Raw genomic sequence first — 10,695 nt, forward strand, 5'->3', positions numbered from 1 at the left:
GGTTTTGAGAGCAGGAGTTTCTGGGAAGAAGGAGAAGGAAGCGGCCAGAACTGAAGTGAGGCCTGAAGGGCAGCAGCAATGCTGGCTGACTGGAGCAGGCTGTTGGAGAGAGACACTGTTATGGCACTTAGGATGCCTCCGAATCCTTTGGTGCACTGCTGGGAAGGAGAAGCATCTCTTGAGATGTAAATGATGTGAACTTGCCCTCCACAAAACTCAGGTGTAAATATGTGTGAATAAACCATATTTCTTAAGGACACTAGTTTCCACTGTGCCTCATTTTCACAGTGAAAAAAAAAACAACCCTAGTTAAGTGCCAAGACCCTTGGAATCTCTTGCTACCACTTGGTAGAGATTGCCCATAACAGTATCTAATATGAGATACAAAGAGAATTTGGGGGCTCCTGCTCAAGATAGCCATGTGGGGATGCCTCAAACATATATGTCATTTCAGTGTTGTTGTTTAGTCGTTTAGTCGTGTCCGACTCTTCGTGACCCCATGGACCAGAGCACGCCAGGCACTCCTGTCTTCCACTGCCTCCCGCAGTTTGGTCAAACTCATGCTGGTAGCTTCGAGAACACTATCCAACCATCTCGTCCTCTGTCATCCCCTTCTCCTTGTGCCCTCCATCTTTCCCAACATCAGGGTCTTTTCCAGGGAGTCTTCTCTTCTCATGAGGTGGCCAAAGTATTGGAGCCTCAGCTTCAGGATCTGTCCTTCCAGTGAGCACTCAGGGCTGATTTCCTTCAGAATGGAGAGGTTTGATCTTCTTGCAGTCCATGGGACTCTCAAGAGTCTCCTCCAGCACCAGAATTCAAAAGCATCAATTCTTTGGCGATCAGCCTTCTTTATGGTCCAGCTCTCACTTCCATATATCACTACTGGGAAAACCATAGCTTTTACTATACGGACCTTTGTTGGCAAGGTGATGTCTCTACTTTTTAAGATGCTGTCTAGGTTTCTCATTGCTTTTCTCCCAAGAAGCAGGCGTCTTTTAATTTCATGGCTGATGTCACCATCTGCAGTGATCATGGAGCCCAAGAAAGTAAAATCTCTCACTGCCTCCATTTCTTCCCCTTCTATCTGCTAGGAGGTGATGGGACCAGTGGCCATGATCTTCGTTTTATTGATGTTGAGCTGCAGACCATATTTTGCACTCTCCTCTTTCACCCTCAATAAAAGGTTCTTTAATTCCTCCTCACTTTCTGCCATCAAGGTTGTGTCATCTGCATATCTGAGGTTGTTGCTATTTCTTCCAGCAATCTTAATTCCGGCTAGGGATTCATCCAGCCCAGCCTTTCGCATTTCAGTACATGTGTGTAATACACAAGGTAATACTGGAGACAGTTTTATAACAAGTCACATCGTTCATTCTAGCGTTCCACTGAGTGGGGCTTCTTCTGCCTTAATCTCCTGGGGCACCCAGAAATTGATACTGAAATCCAAAACAAAGCCTGATGAAACAGCGTTTCCACTGTTCCATGCATCTGTCATGATTTATCTTTTGAAGAACTCAAAGGCACCACCCCAAGCAAAACCCCAACAGCACAATGACTACAGTAGAAACGTGTGCTTACTCAATCTGTTATTGCATCTTGTTTTAACATGTATCTAACAAATGTTATTGTCCCAGTTAACATGAAACATAGATGAACATGCACACATACAATGTAAAAAGTCAAAATGAGGAAGGAGGAACCTATGGTCTTCCAGATGGAAAATTTGAATCCTGTACCCTGATTTGTAATGTTTTTATTGGCTTAATAGAGGCATTGCATTCATGTGGATTTTGACAATATTTAAATGAATGCATTGCTTATGAAAGCAATATTTTATTTTCTCTCAGAAAGAAATGTTCCTCATCAGTTTTTAGCATGCATTTAACTCAAGGGCCAACAGTTAATCCTCGATCCAACAAGATGAAAAGCCCTGGTTTGTTTTGCACTCCCTCAAAAACTCCTATCTCATCATCGCCTGCCCCCGAACTCCTCTGCCGCTGCGGCCTAAAACAAAATTGTGATTTACAACTGTATTCCACGTTATCAGAAAATAACACTGTTGCATCCTAGGGAGCTAGACCCAGTTGTCATATATAGTTACCATTGTTTCTTTGGAAATAAATGACTTCTGGTTATCATTGGCCACTCTGACATGATAATGTAAAATCATATTCGGGGCTGTGGTGTTGAAGGCGATAACGTGTGCTGCTAAAGTTACAAAACCGGCAAAAAATAACAATAAGTCTCTCTTGGATTCCTTGCACATTAACACATTCAGATTCTGGCCACAGCAAACTATTGGTGGCATTTTTAGGGACATTTCAGGCATTACAAAGTTGCCAGCCCATCTTTCTCATGGGATGTGTGCTGGTCAAGGAGGTCCGGCCAATCTCAGTCTTCTGGCAAGCAGGGATGGGGGAAGAATTTGGTTTGGTTCAGCATTTCAATGCGGAAGGACCTGATTCACACTTGCCAAATTAATTCACATACTCAAAACAAAATAAAAAAATTCCTTCCAGTAGCACCTTAAAGACCAACTAAGTTAGTTCTTGGTATGAGCTTTCGTGTGCATGCACACTTCTTGAGATACACTGAAACAGAAGTCACCAGACCCTTCTATATAGTGAGAAGGTGGGGAGGGGTATTACTCAGAAGGGTGGTGGGATTGGGTGATTGGCAGATAGCTGTGATGAGCCTGTTGACGACTCTTAACGACTGCAATAGGTCTTACAGGAAAAAGCAAGGGGTGAGAAGGTGAAAAATGGCTTTGTCATGTATAATGAGATAAGAATCCAATGTCTTTGTTCAGACCAGGTCTCTCCATGGTTTTAAGTTTGGTAATAAGTTGCAATTCAGCAGCTTCTCTTTCCAGTCTATTTCTGAAATTCCTTTGTAATAGAACAGCTACTTTGAGATCTTGTATAGAATGTCCTGGGAGATTGAAGTGTTCTCCTACTGGTTTCTCTGTCTTGTGATTCCTGATGTCAGATTTATGTCCGTTTATTCTTTGGCGTAAGGTTTGGCCTGTTTGTCCAATATAGAGAGCTGAAGGACACTGTTGGCATTTGATGGCATACACAATGTTAGACGATGAGCAATTAAATAGTCCCGAGATGGTATGTGTGATGTTGTTGGGGCCAGTAATGGTGTTGTCCGGGTGTATGTGGCAGCAAAGTTGGCATCTGGGTTTATTGCAGGCTTTGGTGCCAGTGTCCGTGTTAAGTCTGGTTGTAGTATTATTGTGCGTTAGGAGTTGTTTAAGATTGAGTGGCTGTCTGTAGGCAATGAAAGGTCTTCCTCCCAGAGCTTGAGAAAGAGAACTGTCATTGTCCAGGAGAGGTTGTAGATCTCTGATGATGCGTTGTACTGTTTTAACTTGGGAGCTGTATGTGATGACTAGAGGTGTTCTGTTATTTTCTTTTTTGGGTCTGTCTTGCAGCAAGTTCTCTCTGGGTATCAGTCTGGCTCTGTTGATCTGTTGTCTAACTTCATCTGCTGGGTATTTTAGTTCTAAAAAGGTTTGCTGTAGATCTCTTAGGTGAGAGTCTCTGTCTGTAGAATTGGAACAGATGCGGCTGTAACGTAGTGCCTGGCTATATACAATGGACTGTTTGGTATGTTTGGGATGGTAGCTAGAGGCATGTAGATATGTTTGTCGGTCAGTTGGTTTACAGTATAAGGTGGTGTCTATGCGCCCATCCTGTATTTTTATAGTAGTGTCCAAAAAAATGTATTTCTTGCATAGATTGATTCATTGTTAGGTTGATTGTGGGGTGAAAATCATTGAATTTCTGGTGGAAGGTGTCCAGGGTCTGTTGACCATGTGTCCAGATGATAAAAATATCATCAATGTATCGCAGGTACAAGACCCTGATGTGATGTTGGGAAAGATGGAGGGCACAAGGAGAAGGGGACGACAGAGAACAAGATGGTTGGACAGTGTTCTCGAAGCTACCAGCATGAGTTTGACTAAACTGTGGGAGACAGTGGAAGACAGAAGTGCCTGGCGTGCTCTGGTCCATGGGGTCACAAAGAGTCGGACACGACTAAACGACTAAACAACAACAAATGAGTAAGAATGTATAGATTAGTGAAAACAAAATTCAAAGTGCATTAGATCTGCAGAAATGGTTTGCAAAAAGGTGTATATTAGGCAAGATTCCATCCGAATTTTGTATTAGGCGAAATGCACAACAGGATGACAAATGTTCTTGAAGACTTTAATGATGACATCCTTATATTCTTATTACATGGAGATATATTAGTCTATTAGTGTGCGTTTGTCCCCTTGGTTTTCAGTTATGCTTTGAAATATTGTTTTGACATATTTGTGGTATGTATGTGTGTGTGTGGTTTTAAACTGTATTTTGTTGTATGCTCTGCACGCGAATTGTAAACCACTTTGGGAAATAAATATTGCAGATTCAAGAAGAGGGTGGACTGGATGACCTCAAAGATTCCTTCCGACTATTGTGAGTCAAAGAAAGAAATTCTAACAGAAATTTAATGCGCCCACTGACTCTACAGCCAACATCCAAATAACAGAAATTGCTTCTGGAGCTTCGTATAAATAAATGCAGCAGGACTAAGATGAGCAAATGGAATAGTTCCACCCCCACCCCGAAATGTCTCCTATGCAAACCAATTTTGTTCTGCGCTTTACATATTTGCCTGCTGCTAATTAAATTGAGCTCTAATTCCAATTAAAATGCTGGTTTTCTTAAACAGACCACAGTAAAATGACAGTGCCATGCAATTTGGTGAGTTCTTACGTGACTGTTGTAACAATGGTTTGCCTGGCTTTCTTCTTCCCTGCCTAGTGGGTTATGTTCCAAAGCCAATGAAATCGATGGGATTTTACCACCCACTTGGGGTATTGCAAAACTATTGCATTCTCTATTCTTTTAATTCTCCCCTTCTACAACTGGACAAAGTGTTTCAGTGGTACGGATGATTTTAATGGATAGTTTTGTTGATTTTATTCTTGCATTCCATCTTCCTATATGTCAATGAAAGTGCAGCTTATAAAACTCCAAAATATAATAAAGGTCCTCCTTTCTTAACTCAACGATGTGAGGCTGGTTGTGATGGCTGCATATTTGGTGGCTGGAGGAGAAATCCATAGTCGGATTGAGATAGAAAGCTCATAATGACCCAGATTCCTCCAGGCCTGGAGAGTCAGGTGACACAAGAGGGCCAATTGACACCTGGTGGTGACAGTCATTCTTTCAGGCTGTATTGCAGAGGGAGAGAAGGATTATGCCATTTCTTCTTCTGAGAGACTAGCTGGTCTCCACAGATACCTAGCTACAGGTGTTCCATCAATTTACCTGAACTGTTCCCATTCCAGCTAGTCTTGATAATGGAGGTGGCTACCCTGTGGACCTCAGGTAACAGACGCTTCAGGTTACAGACTCCGCTAACCCAGAAATAGTACCTCGGGTTAAGAACTTTGCTTCAGGATGAGAACAGAAATTGGGCAGCAGCAGTGGGAGGCCCCATTAGCTAAAGTGGTACCTCAGGTTAAGAACAGTTTCAGGTTAAGACCAGACCTCCAGAACGAATTAAGTTCTTAACCCAAGGTACCACTGTAGAGCCTACTGAGAGGTTTGGGGTGGCCTGAGAGTGCAGGTGTGATTTAACTATAGCTTGAGTATGTCCATCATCCTGGGAAGGTTCTTCAGCACATAGGTGTAGCCTTCCCCTTCATCAGTTGGTATTCCTCCGGCAGCCCAACCAGCTGATTGGCCTCTCTTTCTGCCTTCCTTCCTTCCTTCCTTCCTTCCTTCCTTCCTTCCTCCATCCACTTCTGCTCCCCATGGTCTACCTTTTAAATCCCAGACAACCCATGTAGGTTTGAAGCATCGTTCCAATCCTTTCTCCTTCTCTGCCTCTTGTCTGCTGCCCATCAGTGCCTACACACAATGCTGTAATGTCATGTGACCCTGGGTTACATGGGTGGGCCTGGCTCATAGGGCCATACACAGAAGTGTATCACTGGTACAACTCAAAAGTTTCCTTCCCCTATGAGGAAGTGACATAGCTCAGTGGTGGTGCATCTCTATTGTACTGCAGAAAGTCCCCGCTCCAGGTATGGCTAGGAGAGACTCCTGTCTGAAACCCTGAGGAATTCCTAGCCCGTGTTGACAATACTGTGATCTGAGTAGGTAGAAGGCAGCTTCCTATGTTCCCGTTTAGTTTTTCGTTGCACAGTTAAGTTCTGAAGAGCTACTGAACTCCTTGGAAGTGATGCCCTTCTGTGGAATGCTATCCTGTCTGGTGCTGACTTTAGGTTCTTTCTCATACATTTTAATTCTGCCAGTCCTTTAAACGTTAATTAAAAAAAACATATTTTAATATCTTTTCAATAGCGTTGATATTTTAATAGCATTGATTTCAGCCTCCTGGATTGACAGCTGTCATTTGGAGCTGCCGTTTGGCTTTGGAGAGCTGCTCAGTTGACAGTGAACTGCTTGCTTTGTTTGCAGCGCTGCTTTTAGGTTTGCATTGCTGACGGGTGAGTTTTGTCGGCTTAATCTTGTGCGTTTGAATAGTTAGCTGAAATATACTCGGAGTCGAGAGTGGATTTCATGCTCTTTATTCAGCTCAGAGTGGTGAGGAGGAATGGAAGTTCCCCCAGAATGTCTGCTTTATATACATTATTTACACAATGGGTCCCACGTGTTTGGCTAATTCCGGGAATCTCCTGCAGGCCAATCAGGTTGCGGATTCACTTCCACCTGGAGCTGGATTGGGTGGCTCCTGTGGACCAATCAGACTGCTGCATTCTGGGTCCTATTGTTCTAGGACCAATCAGACTCCTCCATTCTGAATCCTATTGTTCTAGGACCCATCAGACTGCTGCATTTTGGATCCTATTCAACTCAGTACATAATGTAATGGGAATTGGGGTTGCTTGTACGTAAGCCGCAACTGCTCCAGGCTGGGTTGTCTGGCTAAAACTTTTCCCTGGCTGGACAGCCCTCACACCGTGGCTGTCCTAATCACTGGCAGAATCCGTCAGTGGGCGTTTCCTGAACTTCTTCCAACATAAAAGTTCTTTGACACCAAGTCTCCGCCTAGCCTCCCTGCACGGAAGCTTTCTGCGCAGAGTGGGCGTGCCCAGCGGAGGTCCTGTGCTCTCCCCGCTGGTGGAAGAGTCTCGGAGCCCTCCCTCCGAAGCCCTCTCAGCCTCCCCTTTCTTCCTGGCGTCACGCTGATTTCCTTCCCCAGAGGAAGCTCTCCCTCTCTCCTTGCTGGTTCCCTCTCCGGCGTCATTGGGGGGCCTTACCTCCACTCTTGGCTCCGATGGCAGTTCCCTGACACATAACATTAGCAGATAGCTAATAAATGCAATAAACCAATAGATGTGGAATATGGTTTTGTTCCAATGACCAGTGGTGATCTCCGATTTACATTTGTCCTCCGCAATGAATTCATTTAAAGTCTGTGATTAAAACCCATATGTTCCTTCAAAATGCAAATATGTCACCCCCCCTCCCAAAAAAAATATTGCAAAGAAAACATCGTGAGGCTGGTGCCTAGAAATGATCTCTGGTTGGATTCTTAAGTTTGTGAGCTAATTGTATCGGGTACGATTTATGCAAAATCCTGGGATCGGAAGGCCAAAGCTCTCGCTTCTATAAATGCAACAACAGGGCTTGCCTGAAGAAAGGCAGCTTTAGAAAAGGAGAAGAAGAGTGTTTATGAGTGAGAGGGGCCTTTGCTATCAGGTCTAGATGCTTAAGAGACATCAGATGTTTCTGGTGAGGAAAACTTCCCTGGAAGGTTAAATGGGCTCTATGCCATCTCTTTTATTTCAAAGATGAGATGGCTTTTGAAAGAAAAAAGAAAACCCTACTTGGCTCCTTAATGCGAGGTCTCGCCACGTGAAGCAATCTCTCCAACACCTTGCTGTTGCCACGTGGACGCTCTTCCTTCCCCTCCCCTGGTCTTCCGTGCATGTCTGAAAGTCTGATAAATTAGTTGACTTCCAGGGTAAAATGTTGATGCCCTCCAAGAGCCCGGCATTTATGCAGAAGAGGGCTAATCCATTGGTCTTTGTCCCACAGGCACCCCCCCCCCAAGTTAATTTCTCTGCTAAAAAGCAAAGATGTGTGTCTGTTTTCCCTCGATCAATTTGTTGATGAAATGCCTTTGAAATGCCTGCAGATCAAGGACCCCCTTTTCTGGCTCCGAGACTTTTTGAACCACCTCAATTCGCTGTTCTAGCCACCCTGGGATCTGAGTGGAAGGAGTTCTCAATGGTGTCTTAGAAACCCTTCCCGCTGCTCCTTGTGTTCTTCCAGCCAGACTTTCTGAAGGTTTGAGATGAGAAGAAGAAAAGATCAAGAACCAAAAGTGTCTTTTTCTCTGCGGTTTTCAAAAATCTTCCTGGGCACCCCTTGCTTAAAACTAAAAATAAGGGTTTGCAACAGCAGTTTACAGGAAGAAAGAAAGGGAAAAACAGCTTCTCCCTGTAATGGAACCCACAGGGGAGAAATAAGCAAAGTTTTAGTCCTTCAGTTACTCCAATATTTTTTTATGATGTTTGAATGTTGTGTGTTTCACCCATGCCATTCTTTAAAGGGTTATCTCTAAAGGACTGTCTCTCCCACATCCACTGCTATCCTGCCTGGGACTAGATATAGGCTAAGGGGTATATCTTTGCTTTTGCCACCACCTAACAAAGTTTGGGCTTCCATAACTTGCTACAGGGCACTCTCAGTGGTGGCACCTCAACAGCAGAACACATTTTCATTCAGAGGTTAGAATGGCACCAACATTGGTTAGTTTTGGGTGCCATCCAAAAATATTCCCCCTCCTCCAGCCTTTTTGATTAAATAGCTCAGGCACTAGAATATGATAGCTGAAAGGAGGAGGATGCCGGGTCTTATACAGGGATTATTAATTGATTTTATGTCAATGAACTCTTTGAATGTTTTTACCCACCCTCCGCTCCTTTTATGATGAAGGGCGGGATATGTATTGTAGAAATAAATAAAATTAAATAGTTAAAGCCTTTTCAGCAGCGATAGACTGGCATCCCCCGAGAGGCTTGCCTGACACCCAAGCTAGGGCCCTTTCGGTGCTGGGTGAATATCTTCTTTTTGTGCTCAGAAGAATGGTTGAGACTCCTCCTTTTTATATATATAACAAACCGCCTTCCAGCAACATGGAAACCAGAACTTTCGACACACATACTTCTCTCCGTCCTTTACCCAGATGGCAACAATCAAGGACTGTGCCAAGCAAGAATGATGAGGTGTAAACTGAGGAGAAAGTGCAACCTAAGAAAAGTTTCAGGGGCCAGACACAGAGGTCTGGAGAGCCACAGGTGAGCCCTAAATCTGAGGTCCACCCTCCTCAATCTATCAGGTACTTCAGATTTTGTCCTAAAATCTTTCTGGATTATATGATGGTTTTCATGGTTTAAGCTGCTGTGTTTTAAAAAGGTAAAGGTAAAGGTAAAGGTACCCCTGCCCGTACGGGCCAGTCTTGACAGACTCTGGGGTTGTGCGCCCATCTCACTCAAGAGGCCGGGGGCCAGCGCTGTCCGGAGACACTTCCGGGTCACGTGGCCAGCGTGACAAAGCTGCATCTGGCGAGCCAGAGCCGCACACGCAATGCCGTTTACCTTCCCGCTGCTAAACGGTCCCTATTTATCTACTTGACCCGGAGGTGCTTTCGAACTGCTAGGTTGGCAGGCGCTGGGACCGAACGATGGGAGCGCACCCCGCCGCGGGGATTCGAACCACTGACCATGCGATCGGCAAGTCCTAGGCGCTGAGGTTTTACCCACAGTGCCACCCGCGTCCCTGTTTTTAATTATTACTTACTTAATACTGCTGGTATTTTTGCTTCTGTGATTTACAGTGGTACCTCGGCTTACATACACTTCAGGTTACATACGCTTCAGCTTACAGACTCCGCCAACCCAGAAATAGTGCTTCAGGTTAAGAGCTTTGCTTCAGGATGAGAACAGAAATCGTGCTCCGGCGGTGCGGCAGCAGCAAGAGGCCCCATTAGCTAAAGTGGTGCTTCAGGTTAAGAACAGTTTCAGGTTAAGAACGGACCTCTGGAATAAATTAAGTACTCAACCCGAGGTACCACTGTATTAAACTTTTGCTTTTATCTTCTTTAATGTGAATTTTTTTTGTTTTTGTTTCTGTAAACTGTCCAGAAAGCCAGTGTAGTTTAGTAAAAAGGTAAAGGTAAATGACCCCTGGATGGTTAAGTTCAGTCAAAGGCAACTATGGGGTTGCAACGCTTATCTTGCTTTCAGGGTGAGGGAGCCGGCATTTATCCACAGACAGTTTTCCGGGTCATGTGGCCAGAATGACTAAACTGCTTCTCGTGCAACAGAACACCGTGACAGAAACCAGAGCGCACAGAAATGCTGTTTATCTTTTGCCGCAGTGGTACCTATTTATCTACTTGCACTAGTGTGCTTTCGAACTGCTAGGTTGGCAGGAGCTGGGACAGAGCAACTGGAGCTCACCCTGTCGCAGGGATTCGAACCGCTGACCTTCTTGGGCAAGCCCAAGAGGCTCAGCAGTTTAGACCATAGCGCCACCCGTGTCCCACTTGCAGTTTAGTGTAGCGTAGAGGTTAGAGTAATGGGCTAGGACCTAGGAAGATGGGGTTCAAATCTCCACTTAGCTATTAAACTCACAAGATTATGTTTGGCCAGTC

This window comes from Podarcis cretensis, assembly GCF_951804945.1.
Source record: "Podarcis cretensis genome assembly, chromosome: 3".
In the NCBI taxonomy this organism is placed as follows: domain Eukaryota; kingdom Metazoa; phylum Chordata; class Lepidosauria; order Squamata; family Lacertidae; genus Podarcis; species Podarcis cretensis.